The sequence below is a fragment of the Crassostrea angulata genome, chromosome 3, assembly GCF_025612915.1.
Source record: "Crassostrea angulata isolate pt1a10 chromosome 3, ASM2561291v2, whole genome shotgun sequence".
Lineage (NCBI taxonomy): Eukaryota > Metazoa > Mollusca > Bivalvia > Ostreida > Ostreidae > Magallana > Magallana angulata.
Window position 1 is genome coordinate 18,350,612 of NC_069113.1, and position 18,101 is coordinate 18,368,712.

The 18,101-nt window shown below is 32.9% G+C and overlaps 1 pseudogene; it reads left to right on the forward strand.

Annotated features, from left to right (window-relative positions):
- The first annotated feature begins 6,154 nt into the window (after positions 1 to 6,154).
- LOC128176197 (uncharacterized) lies at positions 6,155 to 14,810 on the forward strand (annotated as a pseudogene).
- The last annotated feature ends 3,291 nt before the right edge of the window (positions 14,811 to 18,101 follow it).

Sequence of the window (18,101 nt, forward strand, 5' to 3'; positions counted from 1 at the left end):
CTGGATACACTAAAACTCATATCTAAAAAGCTTTTAATAAATAAACAATGCATTTCTTTAATTTTTAATCATTCGTCCCAAGACATGTGAAGCACCTGTTCGCCCGTTTGTGTGCATGTGGCCGCAAAGACATTTAAAAGAATATTGCTTATAATATGATTGAATTGCGTGTATGATATACTTTTTTATGTTATATTCTTACATTTTATCTTATATTAATAGATTCTTCTAAAAACTTGACCTTTTTACCGATTAATTACTGGAAAATAACGAAAAGATATGAGCGGCAATAATGGGTACTCGTACTTCCGGTAAATCGAAGGTCATGGTCAGGGTTTAATTTTAGCCAGAAGTAAGTCGATATTGATGAAAATAAAATAAAAATTATTCCTCAAATTAAATAAATGATCAGTGCAGAGATTTGCCTAGAAATTTTTACATGACAGCTTACTTGAAGAGAGTAATAGAGAAAAATAGTGTATTTTTCGGCAATAATGGGTACTCGCACGTAAGGTGATAAGACAAATGTGTAGCGGTGTACATACAGTGTATGGCTGCACATTTAATTATTACTTAAACTTGTAACTTTGCAAAGATTGCTCTCTGAATTTTTCATTTATGAAAGTTCAAAGGAATGAAAACAAATTTCTTACGGAGATTCATAATGGGAAATGTTTACATCTTTTCTCCATTTGGAAGAACTCGGGATACCTCGCACAATATTTCAACTTATCATCCGGGCTTATTAATGGCTGATGCAATGCAAAATTCCCGTAGACCTTCTATTTTTGGATGTGTATTGAAACCCGAAGCGGTAGAGGGGGCGTTTCAAAACAGATAATCTGGACATTTTTCATATTAGCGGATGAACGTAGTTTGAGCACAAAGGTATTTACTATCATTGAAATATCAAGCAAAAAGTGGTGGAAGCAAAAACTCGGGATAGAGTATAGTGGATGAACGTAGATTTAGCCCAAAGGTATTTATGATTATCGAAAAATCAAGCCAAAAGTGGTGGAAGCAAAAACTCGGGACAGAGTATCAGAAACTGATCATTTCGAGCTGACAAAAAATAAAGTCATGTACACCATCATCAAAAATGTATTTACGGTTATACTGAAATTTACACAAAAGCATATCTTTCATCTTTTTGAAAATCATGTGCATTCAAATTTGAATTAATGAAAATGCACCCAAGTTTTGAAACAAATATGCTTTAAATTAAAAATTTGATCAATTAATGTCAAGGGTCATTTTTTCTCGTCGTGGATCTGGCTCAAATAAACCATGCATCGGACATAAATGTATTTGAATGAACGATTATCTATCAAAATTAATATAGAATGAAGTGCGCATTCCTTTATACCTGGAATGCATGCTAAGATAAAAATGTATAAAAATATATTCAATTGATACAAAAATTTCTCATCCTACCACTAAAATTCGAGTTTTACGGATGCAGCATTTTCAATCCAAAGTTCCTGTGGGTGCTGGCACGATAAAGACCCCCCCCCCCCCCGACTAATATTAATCTGCCTGAGCAATATAAGAAATATGTAAATAAACTATAAATTTCTCAATCAAATATTTTAATCATTAATATCTACAATATCCCGCCCTATTATGGAGTGTGCGCTTTCTATTAACCCTAACAGCTATCACAAGCTAATACAATTACCAAAATCAAGTCTCAAAAGCCTTATTCAGGCACATAAAACCTATCCTAATACCACAGGAGTTCGAATTGTTATCAATAAAGCCGAAAAACTTACTTTATTGACTGACCCATGACCTATGCGAAAGCATAGCGAACAGAAATGCAACGCGTTTTTGGGAAAATCCGTCATTTCGCCTAGACACGCCGCTTTTTTAGTATCAATCGTCAATATTCATGTCCAACATCGTTTCTATATTGAAATATGCCTTTTAACCCCTCTCGAATGCTGTCAATACCCACTTTCTTCGATTTCCTACTCACTTTTATTTTACCGAGAAGCCATTACGTGACGTCACATTCACTGCGAACAGATTATTATAAAAGACGTGTCGTAGCGCATTGAAAATTCCGGAAAAGAAAAATGTAGGACGCTCGAGAAGAAGCCTTCCGAAGAGCAGTCCAGGGGCACAGTTTTTTATTGACTGGACAATGTGGCATAGGAAAAACTCATTTGCTGAGGTACATATGTATATAACTTTCAAAGGTGATGGTGGTGGGTGGGGGATTATGCAATTCATTTAATACTTGTACGTTACGGTGAAAATATGGATCTTTGATAATTCCCGCGAAAATGTGTCTACATTTTGACAAGTGAAATGGTGCATAACGTTTTAAGTCATGTATTAATTATTATCTGTTTAGCATTTAAGAAATGTCATAGCAATAATAAATAGAAAATCATACAGACAAATAAATATAAAAAATATAGAAAGAAATTAAGTACACAAAACACCATTCCATATTTTCTGTGCATTCAGTAAATAAATATGATTTATGTGGAAATCACAGAAATTATTCCGATTAGAATTAAATTTAGGTTGTAATTTCATTATTATGAAGAAATTTAAGGCTTGAATATAATTCTACATTATAATCACAAAAAAGAAAAACAATTGATCAGATCCAATCCTCCATGACAAGTAATAAAAATAAATTTGATAATGGAGTAATGAGTCAAATGAAAGATTTTGTAAAAAATATACTTTATTTACCATGGCATAAATTTAACCTGAATATTATATGGATTAGATTTTATATTTTTGTGTAAATAAGAATATATATAAGTTTATGGTCATGGAGTGTGGTGTAAATGAAATATATTTAATTAACACTTACTAATACATAGAGATTAGCTCCTCACAATCGAATCTCCCTCCTCAAAGCTCTCTGGGATTTATTTCTAGTAATATTCAGTGGACAGGGTGTAGTTGAAGTGAAGAAGGATGCCTTATTGGTGGAATTGGATTTATTGGCCACAGTACACTGTCCAAGAATAATTGCAGTGTTAGATGGTCCGTACTGTGCCAAAGTTGGATTGTTATTCAGTCCATTCCTTACTCCACGCTGCTGCCCAAATAAATTTTCCACAATATCGGAATTTAGAAAACCAGGGTTTATGCTATGTTTCCCATTGAGCATATTCTTGCAAAGGGATATAAATCCCATGAGTGCGGAGTCGAAGTCTGTTCGAGTCTCCAGAGTCATCAAATTTTTGGATGGGACAAGCATAACTGATTTCTTCACAGCATTTTCCCATGACTTGAAATAGTTGAGAACTGTATGCAGTGTTTCAAATCTACTGTCTTCCTGTGATGAAATAGGTCTGTTTCTGGAACAGAAAATGTCCACTATCTGTGAGGTCATTTCCAACAGTTCAATACTGCTAGCAAGATTGTCTGGGTTTTTCAGTGTCGATTGATATGATTTCATTAAATACAACATATCCTTATTTAGAACCTCGATTGCCAGTTTGTTTCTTATTTTCGTAGCTGGAGTAAGGTTGATATGCTCTTCTGTCAGTTTCCGATGAATGGAGAAGCCACTTTAAAAATTGAAACGGTAACATGCTTCCCAATGGTCCCATGTGATACATTTGCCATTCTGAACCAAATAGCGACCAGTACTTGTCTTGTTCTGTATCTTACTGGCTTCCAAATTATTGCGAATTTTTTTTAAGACATGCATGACATCTTGAATGAAGCATATGCCATGCTCCCTGAAGTAAATATCCCTAAAAATCCAGTTAGAGTTCTTTGGCGTCTGTGGGAAAAGCATGGTGGCAAATGAGCGATTTGTCGATGCACCATCGGTCATGACATAGTCAACTGTTACATTCATGTCACCCAGGAGATCAACATTTCCAGAATGTTGTGTACCGTTGATGAGCTGTAGCCGGATTGGCACCAAAGTACACAACTGGCCACCTAAAGTAAAGAATAAATATTGTACATGTATATTGTATATCAAAACTTATTTTCATCCAAAATAAAGTAGGACTACTAATAAATGAAGAAATTGAACTATCTTAATCTGCTGCAGTTCTCTACATTTTTTCCCTACTTTATAAATTTATTCCTGACCTTAAATATATACACAGTAGATATTAATTGCCTACACATATACTCTTGTAATTACTGAATTGCTATTTAAGAAATATCATACTAGTAGTGTCTAATGTTACAACAACAAACTTTAAATTTAGATAATCATGATAAAAATTAATAATTTCTTTCAAGGCATAGGAATTGTTTCACGACTTATTTCATATTAAATTAATAACATATCAGTACCTGAAGCCAGTAAATCCATGGAAGATGAACTGGAGCGCATGAGTTGATAGCTGGACTTTCTTCTGTCCATCAGAAATGATGCTGATATTATTGTTGGTAGTGTCCATATCAACGTATCCCACCAATTTCAAGGTATCACCAGTCTTTGTTATTATTAAGTCATCTTGTATAGTCATTTCATCAATGACTATGCCTCCATGGCAACCACATTCTTAAATGTTTTGTTTCTCCATTTCTTTCTTCATCCAGGTCAAGTTTGCTTCATTGAAACTGGGAATCTGCTTAACAGAGTTTTTGTAGTTTTGTAATAATCTTTTGCATGGAAGTTGAAGAAAGTTGGACTTTTTCAGATCCTCATATGCTTGAGGAGAGCGTATGTAAAGGGTGAGACAGAGACTAATAACTTTAGGGTCCCACCTTCTTTGGTGTATTTCCAACTCCTTGTTACAGTTTTGTAATTGAGACTTTAACAAGACTACAAATTCTTCTGGTAGATCACATTTCGACACATAGTTCAAGATCTTCTCCATATCTTCGTGATCCTCTTCATCAAGGGTTATAACTGTGTCCTTTACCTGATCCTTCTGTTCACATGAGATTTCAAACATTGAAGACTTTGTCACTTTCCCTGTGTCTCTCTCTGGCTCTGTCTCAAAACAGGGACGTTAATTCTCTTTATTTTCTGCCTCGCTGTTCACTTCAAGTTTTCTCTTTTTCTCTCTTCTCTTCCTTGCATGATGCAGTTCATGACAAGATGTACAAGCAGTGTTCCTAGTTGCAAGCCAGTCCACTATTTGCTTGCAGAACTTGGACCTCATCACTACTTTGTAACTATTGTCATATGTAGTGGACATCTTCTCTTCACAAAACGACTTGGGAAAATATTCATTGTCTCTAGAACAACCCCAACACAATCTGATATTTGAAACAAGGTGTATAATCCCTTCCACATTGGACTGCACTATGGGAATGGGAAAGTCTGACGACAACTTCACTTTATTTAATTCGATTGTAAAGTCATTTTTTTCAAAGGTAACCAAACAATACTGCTGAATATTGTCAGTCAAAACTGGCATAGGACACTTAAATGTTAGGTTTGGTTCTAAGCTCTGAATTTTGCATACAGAAGGTATATTTACAGTGTCACAGATGTTTGTTGTACGAGGACCAAGATTTTTGAATAACACTCTCTTTTCTCCTCCAGTGCAAACATGCATTGGCTGTATGTCAAATAGTCTCGTAATCAGTTTACTCAGCACATCCATACTTGGCGGAGTGGCTCCATTTGCTTTCCTCAAAAACTCTCTCCAGGCATTGTAAACATCATGCAATGCAATGAATAAATTTCCGTCAGGTTTGGATTCTAAATTTAGTGATAACCTGTGAGATGAAATGACAGCATATTAAGATACTATCTTTATTTTTTTTGTAGTAGGTTAGTGCATAAAAATACAATGAAATAGATATTGACTGTAGTACGAGTCACAGGACTGTTGGAGAACTTATAGTCTTAGTTAAATTTTATTTCTATCAAATGAGGATATCAAACAGACATTTCATTTTTTTCAGTGTCAGTGGCTGTGACATTTCACCTAAATACGTAAAATAATTTAGACCAAAAAATCAAACAACTGTAAATAGCATTTGAATATAAAATATTGGTAAAATGCCCCCTCAAATGTTTAAATTTATGCTATTATTCTAGTACATACATCTGTTTTAATACTTGTAATATTTTTTCTTGCAGAAGAATTATTAAAGAGATCAGGCAGAAGAGACATCACTGCTGTAACAGCAAGTACGGGGATGGCTAGCCTGCAGCTAGGAGTGGGGGGCACCACTCTACATCATTGGTCTGGAATCCTAGATGGCCGTTATTCCCACCAAACTCTAGGAGAACTCTTCGATGGGGATGACCGATTTGCAGATGCCAAGAAAAGAATTCTTGAAACACAATGTTTAGTTATTGATGAAATTAGCATGGTGTCTGCCCGTACATTTGATATGATAGAATTTGTGTGCCGCCATGTGAGGAGATGTGATCAAGTGTTTGGTGGAATGCAGGTTTGTTCATTATTTATAAAATAAATTATATCGATAACTTTTCTAGAGCAAGATGTTTTTGTTTCTTTTATTGTAAGGATTAAAAATTCTTAGAGGTTGTTAGCTAACAATTATAAACTGGTTGTGTAAGTTTAATATATATATATATATATATATATATATATATATATATATATATATATATATATATATATATATATATATATACTAGACTTCGACCCGTTCGTACACGGGTTGACATTGCATATCGGACATTTACGAAATAGGTACATCGACACACCTTATTATTGACATTTACATAACAAAGCTATAAGCCTACAATAAACGCTATTAATTTTAGTACACTTTCCTTAGTTTGAATAATCTAACTGTGTCTCGGGAAAGGCCCTCACCACAGTTAGAAAGCCTCCCTTATACCCGTAATGTAGCAGAAAAGTGCAGAATCACTCCGGAACGATTTTGGAGAAAGTTAATGAAGTTGCCTTGAAAATAAAATTCAAATTCATCACAACAAACCTTTTTGAGACTGCAAATACCTTTAAACCAAACATTGTAATCCATAGAATGCAAGAATTCAACACCTTTTCACCAACGTACACGTATTTTCTTTGTAAAACTGGGTCCGTAGGACATTATTCATTTTAACGATAAAACATATTCTATCCTCACTCTCCTAACAAATATAATGTAACTTTTTTGCATGAAATCAAATATTTTTTGTCACCACGAAGACAAAAGTAAGTACTTAGTTGAAATGTATATTTGTTATTTTATACTTTCTCTCATAATAAATCATTAATATATATGAACAGAATATATAGCAAAAGTCCAATGAAAATTTACCCGTATTTGTATTTCTTCAATTGTGAAAACATAAACCGTTAGCATGAATGTATTGCGCAAGCGTAAGATTGTAAAATCCAAAAAATCCAGGTGATTTCCGGAATTGTTTGAGGAATTTTCGTTGATTATTAATTAGCGAAGCTTAACTGAGAAAAAAAAATGGTAATCTTCAAGTACCAATGATTTTAAAATATATAAAACAAAAGACAGTATTCTCCCGATTTCTCGGTATTAAAGACCAAAAATTCGAGTCTATTATTTTAATATAGTAATATATATATATATATATATATATATATATATATATATATATATATATATATATATATATATATATATATATATATATATATATAAACAGTAATTTAATGAAAAAAAAATTGAAATACGGTTAGCAAATACTCTGTTTTACACTGACAGGTCATAGGCTGTGGGGATTTCAAGCAATTACCTCCGGTCCCCATCTTCCGATATGAGGATGATGGAAGTTATTGCTTCCAAAGCAACAAATTCCACATGACATCTCCTCATCATATCAATCTTTTGGAGGTAAGAAAATTTAAAAAAAAAAGCAAATAATGTAATATGTACATGCAATTGTGGCAATCTTGCATTGTGCCAAGGTATTAGTTAGAAACTCCATCAAGTTACTTACACCTGGCATAGTTAAGAATTACTGCATGTATTGTCAATATTAAGATCACCTGGATTTTAAACCATATTTCAGGTTCTTCGCCAGAGTGAATTCAACCTCATTAAAGCTGTGAATAAATTGTGTGATGGAAGGCCCTCTCAAGAGACAATCCAGTTTTTGAGAAGTTTGGACAGACCATTAGATGCTACACCTGAAGATATTACGAGATTGTATGGGACACATTTCGATACATGTGTTGTCAACCAGGATATGCTGGAACAGATGGATGGAGAAATGGTTTCCTACAAGGCCAAAGATAAAGGTACTAAGCAAAGCCTAAATCATAATAAATTGTTGTGTAAGGGTAATCTAGTTTGTTCAAATAAAGAGCTAAATGATCTCTTTAATGGTAGATATACAATACATTATTTTTCTCTTTTATTAAAACAAATATCATAATAAAGAAACATGTACATCATATATTCAATATATTCATTCACAAATAATTTCCTAAATTAGTAAACATATTATTATTAGATCTAAATTTCTTCGCATATTTCAAAATATCATTTTGTAAACAAAGATTATATTTTAGTTTTTGTATAAGGTTTCTTTCTGACATAATTTCATTATCAAATCTACATTTCATTTTATATTTGTAGATTGTAAAACATACAAAAGATATAAGATTGTTCAACATAACTGTATGAATATTATTATCTTTATAAAAACCTAGGACTATAGTTTTCCATGTTATTGTGAGATGCAAAAAAGTCCCTACTCGTTTCCATATTTTGTTTACCATTTCGCAACTAAATAACAAATGTTGTGCATCTTCGACTAATTTACATGCATCACATAGTGGAGATACATTTTCATTCCACTTGCTTACTGCCAAATTATTGTTTACAATACAATGCAGTAACTTATAATTAAATTCTGCAATATTATTTTCATACATTTGTTTAATTTTAGAAAAATAAATATTTTCCCAGTTGAAATCTGTTGTTTCAAGATCAAAAAGCTTTCCCCACATAGATTCATACAATGGGTACAGAAATTTTGAATTTACTAGTATAGAATAACAAAAACTGCTTTTTAAAGAATGAATTGACAATTGTACATTGTTTTTAAACAAAAAATAATAATTACAAGTATTTTTTACATGTTTTGCATTTGAAAAGTTAAGTAGTTTTATACATTCCTTCATTGCTTGCTTAAGCATTACATATTCACAAAAAATGTTATTTCTCTTTCTCAATAAATTCATAAAATAAGAAATATCATAGATCTCTCCATTCTCATCAAAAATGTCTTTAACATAAAGAATACCATTTTTTATCCAATTTACAAAACAAATAGTTTGTCCTTTATATTTGAACAATGAATTACACCATATAAATTCTGTCAGAATTTCATCTCTTTTTAAATTACAATATTTCTTCTCTTTTTTACATAAATAAAAAGTAGAGAAGACTTCACAATAAAAAACAGGCAAACGTAGTATTTTACAAATTTTGGTATCTGTCATTTTGATAATTTCAAATACGGATATATTCATTTCGTGTAACATGTCATTCAAGCTATCATATGTTATACTACATTTATTTGTTATTCTTTTAATCCATGACGCTTTAGCCGCTAAAAATTTACTTTCGATATCCACAATATTGATCCCTCCTTTTTCAATTTTCCCAATCAGTGTATTTCTTTTTATTCTATCTCTTTTTTTCCAAATAAAGTTAAATATCATCTTTGAAACATTTTTAAAATATTCTGGCTTTGGGTTTTGAAGAATAAATGCATTATATACCAATTTTGAAATTGCTAGTGTATTTATGATCGTACATTTTCCGAAGATTGTTAAATTTTGTTTTTTCCACACACTTAAGATTTATAGATAATTTTTCTAGTTTACTCGTCCAGTTTTTGTTATAACATTCATCTTTATCATGACCAAGATAGATTCCAAGGGATTTAATACTATTACGATTTATTTTGACGCCTTCAATAACAGTTTCGGTTTCATATGTTTTAATAAATTTGCCGGTTAATATACACTCAGTTTTTTCAATATTTAAATTTGGACCAGCTACTTTACTGAATTGTTGTATAGTCTCTAGTGCATTTTTTAAAGAATTTGGTTCTTTTACCATATTTGTGCAATCATCCGCATGTTGTACTACTTTGTATTCCCTATCAATATTTTCATTGAATTTAAGTCCATGTATCTCATGATTTTTCATTATTTGAATTGCTAGAATTTCCACTACGAAAATAAACAGTAAAGCAGACACAGGACAACCTTGTCTTATTCCTCTTTCCATTTCACAAGATTTTGAAATCCACCCATTATTTTTTATCTTAAAGATAGGTTTATTGTATAGTAGTTTAATCATATCAATGAATTTATCACCAAATTTGAATTTTTCTAATGTTTTAAACATAAAATTATACTCCACAGAGTCAAAAGCTTTCTCAAAATCAAGGAAGAGCAAAATGCCATCTAAATTGTTATCCATGTAATACTCAAATATGTCTAATATAAAGCGCGCATTTTCGCCAATATATCTTCCCTTTATATATGCACTTTGTTCACGGCCGATAACTCTGTTTGCAACTTTTTGTAAACGATTAGCCAGAACTTGTGTAAATATTTTGTAGTCAACATTTGTAAGACTTATAGGTCTATAATTTTTCAAACGATCTTTATCATCCTTTTTATGTATTAACGAGATAATAGCATTCCTCTGTGAAAATGGCAGTGTGCCTTTCTCAATACTTTTTATTAGAGAGGCAAAGTATGTATGTTTTATTTCTTCCCAAAAATATTTATAAAATTCTACTGGTAGACCATCTTGTCCAGGAGATTTATTTTCTTTCATATTATTTAAAGCTCTTTGACATTCTTCTATAGACGGAGTTTTATCACAATTTTCCTGTTCTTCGATTGTTAACGTTTGACATTGAATATCGGACAGATAGGTATCAATATCATTATCAGGAATATGTTTACTAGCATACAACGAATTGTAAAAAGTATATAGGCATTTAATTATATTATCATTATCTGTATGAACTGTGTCATTCTCATCACGAATCTGATTAATATTATTATTAGACTGATGCTTCTTTTCTAGATTATAAAAGTACGATGTGCTTTTTTCGCCCTTTTCTATCCAAGTAGCCCTTGACCTAATATATGCCCCTTTGCATTTTTCTGTATAATACATATCAATTTCTCTCTCTAGAAGACGTTTATAATTCATATTTATTTCATTGGAAGGTTTTAATTCAATTAACTTAATCTGTGCTTCAATAAAATTTACACGTTTTTTTCTAAGCCTAGCAATCCTTTTCGAATAATTTAAAATGAAATCTTTTATCAACATTTTAAGATACTCCCACTTTGTAATTGGGTCATGCATATCATTCATATTTTGGAGTTCGTCTTTTATGTAAGACTTTAATAATGTGCAAAAATTATCATCGGTCAGTAAGGAAGTATTAAATTTCCAGTATCCACTTCCTCTAGTATTTTCAATTGTATTTAGTTCAAAGATAATTCCTAAATGATCACTAAAACGTGTATTGTCTAATTTGGGTGCTTGACGTAGATAGATACTATTTAACGGATAACATAGATTGGCTGCTGTAAAAACAAAGTCGATTCTAGTTTTTGGTATATTTTCTCTATTACACCAGGTTAGACCATCATTACTAGCTTTTCCATTTTTTAGCCATGCGTCATTCAACGCAAAATGTTTCAAGAGTTTTCTTAAAAAAGTAACACTCTTGTCACTACAATTTTCAACCTGACAGTTAAAGTCACCACATAATATTAATCCATCTGTATTCAAAGTATATTTGTCAATCCAGGCTTGTAAGCGTTTAAAAAACTCTGTTCTTTCTTTTTCAGAATTAGGTGCATACACATTTACAAGACTAAACACCTTTTCGTTAATTTTAACATTAATCAAAAGCTTTCTACCATTTACGGACTGATGATAGTTAATGATATCAACATTAAAATTTTTTCTAAATAAAATTGACACACCTCTACTGAAGACAGAGTCAGAGAGAGCGTGATATTTTTCACCGAACCACCGTGAGTTATAGATATGTTCATTTTCCTTGACAAAGTGAGTTTCTTGTTAAAATATAATGTCGAACTGTGCATCTTTTAACCAATCAAATAAAGTTATTCTTTTTTGATAAGTGTTCAAGCCTCTAGCATTTAAAGAAAATAAAGTTAAAGGTTTAGTGTTCATTAGCATCTATAATGGTTGTTGTTGATTGGATCACTTACTAAGCTATGTTTTAGCGCCTTTCTTGCCTGCATCTTTCCTTGCTTCCCTGATAAACCTATCCAGGTTAGTTTGGTTGTCTTCGTTTGGGTTTCCTTTCCTTAGCACTGACACACTCCGAAGCCTTCTACCACACTTAGCAGCCGCCGCCTTTTTCACAATGAGTCCTAGCTTGTTATCCCCAGGCCACTTTGACGGATTGGTGCCTTTAGTGCCAGTAACATCTAGCCCCGTTCCCCAAAAGGTGTCAAACGTTGCTTCCGCAAAAACAGACTTTGGATCGGCTATCTCCAACTTCGCGCGAAAATCTTTCACCTGGTCGGCTTTAAGCATAATAACCTCTTCCATGACAGTTTCCCTCTCCTCATTCTTCCCCACTGGATCCTTCACTGTGTGACCAATCCGTTTGGCCTCTAGAGCTGTGGAGGACTCCCTGATCTTTTGCACAGCATCCATATCTCCCGATCTTATCGCTTTTGTAAACTGGTATGCGTGTTCAGCAGAATGGTGAACTTCGCCGAAGGCTTTGATTTCACAGGGGTAATGTATACAATACATTATACTAAATAAACAAAAACGTTTGGTGTTCAGATCTTCTTGAAAACAACAATATTTAATCATATGAAAATGAAGCATCCTTGGTAAATACAGATTCATATTTGATCAATCTAATGCCCCATGCAGTGTTGAAGGTTGGGCCATAATGTAGAAATTTTTTTTATTAGAATTAAGAGGGAAATAAAAATCAATTCTCAATCATTTAGGGTCATTATGAATTTATAACTTAGGTGGCCCATTTGATTACATTTCAATATTTTTCAAGTGACATGCTTAAAATGTGTTAAATGTTTTACAACCATCTGAGACCCGATGATATCTATACATATTAACATTAACTTGTACAATTTCAGGGGATGTCAGAAGATTGCTTGAATTGGTTGCTCCTAAAACCCTGCTACTGAAGAAAGGTGCAAAAGTAATTTTGATAAAGAACATAGAAGATGGGCTATTTAATGGGATGACTGGGACTGTTCATCATTTAGAGAGGGGAAGTCCTCCAGTAGTAAACTTTAGCGTCAACTTAGTCACAGTATCCAAGACCACATTTAAAGTATATGACAGTAGACAACAGAAGACTTTAGGCAGTCGTGAACAGATTCCTCTAATTTTAGCTTTTGCACTTACCGTTCATCGTGCTCAGGGACAGACATTGCACCACGTTGAAGTTGACTGTTATTCGTTTTTTGCCCCTGGGCAAATGGGTGTTGCGATTGGACGAGTTGTGACAACAAGTGGTTTACGCATCCTTAACTTCAATCAAAAGGCAGCAAGCACTAAACATCCGGATTTAGTTTATGAATTTTATGATAGACAATTAATGGATTTTAGAGATGACTTACTTTGTTGCAACCAAAGACCACTTTCATTACAATCTTCAGAAGTCCTTTGCTGATAAACCCACCCATTCCTCCCATACAGACCAAACTTTTGAAGAGGATTTGCCAGGTCCCTCAAAACTGAAAATTACAGCTGAATTTTCCCAGCTAGAAGCACCTTGGAATATTCATGACTTTGTATATGAAATGGGAAATGTACCTTACATTGTCAACATACCTAAGGACTTTTTTTCATCAAGTTTGATGTTAGATCATATCAATTTCTTGTACTTTAAGATCAAGGAAATCATCAATGACCAACCAAAATCACCGCAACAAAGGACACAGTCATTCACCAAACTGAATAGTTTTGTTCTAAGCGATCAGCATTTGATGTCTGTGGAGAAACTTTTTCAACAATGTGTGACTAATATGGAAAAAAAGTTGTCAACAAAATTAGCATACTGGCTAATGGACAAAGAGATTGAAAAGAGGGCAAGGGATATAGTACAGAAACAAAAAATGGAAGCAGGGCAGCTAGAAATAACTTCTACGTTATCTTCGGTAGCCAAAGGGAAGATTCGGTATCTTGCTGGTGCCTGTATACAAAGAGTCAACAAGCGAATTAAAGCATCTGTGTTAAGATAAGTCGGCAAGTGCGGCAAAAAGAGTAGAACACTACGTAAACTTAATACAAGAAACAGGCCATGTTAAAGAGTTTCCGTGTTAGTGAGCAAGACGTTGATACAAGTGAAGACACCATGAATGAGATTCAGTATAAACAAGGCCCCTCTCATGGACTCACTATTGTTAGTGAGCCAGTGTATAATTTTTTTGTAATGTTAAACCAAGTCACCAAAAAAGTCTGAGTGCAAAACATTTTCATTTATATTATGAAGATTTGCATACAAAATGTAGGGATGCTGTAAATTCAGACAACACATTAATTGATACTTGGATTTCACTGTTTCAAAATGTTAATCTTGGTGCTGATTCTGAAATAGAAGATGAACTCTTTTAAACACTTATCATGGAACTTTTTAGAGATGTCACAGAACATTTTGTTCGAATTGCCTTTGTTGATGCTCTGCGTCATTTTAAAACAACTGTGCCGCGAAAAAAGAAACAAACCTTACGAACAAAGGTACAAGCTTTGGGTGACAGAGATATATCAGCTGCCAAAGCAAAGAAAACAAAAGTTGACGAAGCAGCGCAAGAAAAAGTCTTCATATGCAAGATATGTGAGGCTGAATGTGAATGGGAACCAGCTGAGACAAAGAACGAAAGTTTAGCTTGTGACAAATGTAATGGCTGGTTTCATTACAAATGCGCGAATATCAAAGGAACTGAGGCATTCCTAAAGAAATCTGCCTCATCATGGTTTTGTACAGGCTGCAGCAAAAAGGGGAAAGGGAAAGGAAAGGGCAAATCTAAATCATCAAAGTAAAACTGGTTGATAATAATAAATGCTTGAATATTATCATTGGCATTGGAAAGGTGTTTACTAAAGAAATGCATTTGAATGCATTTAAATTACTACATGTAGTTGACATGCTCAGCAGTCATACAACAGAAGCAGAATGGGTCTTTATTGAGCACTTGTCAGAACAAGTGACATGAGTTTATAATTTAGTAGAATTGAGTTGTTATGGCTATTTTCCACTTGGGATATGAACCTGTGACACAAAGGTCAGAGACCTGTTTTATAAAAGAACTTTAGATTAAAAAAGTACATTTTGTTTTCTCAGGATTCATCAAAACCACATCTTGATACTTAATTACCACAAGTTTTTATATAACAGTGTCCTGAAGCTCCTTAACCACTACTTAAATTATGTTGATGTACTTAAGGAATAAGGCATCGTTCTTTGAGTATTATGAGGTGATAATTTCGGTCGGGGCGTGATCAAATCCAATAAAGCCCGAAGGGCTTTATGATAGATTTGATCACGCCCCGACTGAAATTATCACCTCATAATATTCAAAGAATGATTCCTTATTACTTTTATTTATATAATTTTAAGCCATCGTACGATTAAATATTTAAATATAAATAAGCAAATCCCGCTGTCGCCTCAATTTGGCGTCATTTGAAGTTATGGGTTATATAGTAAAAATCAATACGTAGTATTATCACAGGCAAAGACACTGGGAAATGTAAATATTATTAGATATTTGCTAAAACTGCATTTTTATAAGAACTGACAAGTTTATACAGTATTATGTCTGTCATATCACACACAACAATGTAATCTCCCAGTATATCAGTTCATTCAAAACAATTAAAGCACTGTAAGAAATGATTTACTGAAAAATCTGTGATTTTTGAGGGGTCAAATTTTCATGGTTAGATGAAAAACTATAGGTTAATTACTTATTAAACTTTTTTTCATAGATCTATAAAGGATTGTTAAGTTATTATATATGGGACAATTCACATTTCATGTAGAAAATCATAGGTCTCTTCGTACATTAAAAATTAATAAAATTTACCCCTAATAAAGATTTGGAATTTCATAGTACTTTAGTTATGAAGCTATACATTGTATGGAGGCAGAATTATGTGAAATTTGATTTGGCATGCATTATTCATTATTAATTTTACATTATTTTCTGTGATGCTTTACATTATCACCAACTTACCAAAGCGCAACAGTAAAGTTGTTGGACATGACGAAGTTTCTCAATTCAAAATTTCGCGCACTTGCAACTGAAATTATTGCCCTTTGTTTTTGAACTCGACATGGTTTCTTGTCGTAAAAAAATTAATCGGGGATATTAAATATTAAAATTTATTTCATTTAATTATAAAAAGAAATATAAACACAATAATTGACAACCTTTATTTTTTTAATCAAAGACAAACCAATGTGTTTCTGTTCTGTTCGCAGTAAATGTGACGTCACGTCACGCAATGGCTTCTCGGTAAAACAAAAGTGTGTGGGAAATCGAAGAAAGTGGGTATTGACAGCATTCGAGAGGTGTTAAAAGGCATATTTCAGTATAGAAACGATGTTGGACATGAATGTTGACGATTGATACTAAAAAAGCGGCGTGTCAAGGCGAAATAGCGGATTTTCCCCAAAACGCGTACCATTCCTGTTCGCTATGCTTACGCATAGCTCATGGGTCAGTCAATAAAGTAAGTTTTTTGGCTTTATTGATAAAAATTCAAACTCCTGTGCTAATACCAAGGGTTTGTCCTTACCTATTACGAAGTGAACACCTTCAGCTTCAGACTGCAACTGCCTAACAACCTCCGTTGTAGCCGCTTATATACTATCATAACCCACGTGATCAACGAGGAGCGAAAGGGAGTAATAAACCGGAAGCGCTTATTACTCAGCTCCAGTAAACAGAATGGGATAAATGATCTCGATTCCGACATTTGTTTCACTTTAAACAGAAGCAGAAGTCTAAAATTTTGACTGTAATTAAATAAAAGAATTTACAGTTAAACAAATCTTAATATTAATTAAATTAATTCCCCAAGCCTTTGAATTTTCGAATAAAAATAATAATAAAATTTTGTTATTTTTAATCTCTACTGTATTGTTGTTCGATGCTTGGTTAATATTGTTCGATCCATGGCGAATATCGCTAAATGCTTCATTAACTTTCTTTATTTTCTGTTTTCACAAGTTCACTAAATTTGTTTAACGATTTAGCAAAGGAAAATCCTGACACTTTGAAAAGAAGATATTTGTTTATGTTCGGACTATAATTGATGCATGATAAAATAAAGGTCCAATGGTGTCCGATGCATATTGAAACACCCTATATTCATACAAGAACATGTATAGTTTTTAAACTGGATCGTTAGGATTTCAGTATCGTCAAGTTCAGTATGAATCGCATTGAATTTCCTTAAGAAATAGAGGAGGAAAAATAAATGGATGGAAATATATAAAATGATATATAAAACGAAACACAAAGAAGTTACTTTGACTAAATATACCGTATGTTTTACACAAATAAAAATAATGCATTACAGGTCATCCAATATTATCTGTGACACAAAGCATGTCATTGATTTTATGACAGTAGTTGCTTAGAAAATACAGTAGTTTCCCCTTATACCATGTATATTTAAAGGTATATGTTGAGTATTTTTAGTGAATAACAATGATAAGATCTGATTATTTGCATCATTTCTTTACTTAAAGATAAGACTTTCACACAAATTACACTTTATAAGTCGATTGCATAACAAAGATACAAGAAATCAAAAAAATTTTTTTTTCTTTATTTTTTACCGGAACAGTAAAAAATACAAAAGATTTGAATAACCCCGTCTTAAATGGGTCATGGGACAACCATCTTCGTCTATCAACAACATTGGCGACGACGAGAAAGATAGGTATGCCGTTAAGTTTGACAGATTTGGCAATGAAAAAAGAGACAGACTTACAAAGATAGGAACAAAGCGAATATTGTCATCGGAGACTGTAGATTAATGGAATAGGGATGAAAGCCGAATTAAAATAAGTTTTCATCATGAAGTTGTAGGGGTTTTGCTAGTCAGGTTCGTGCTCCATGTGTTCCGTGTCTTTACTTTATAAGTTATAAACCATTTTTGTTTTGTTTAGA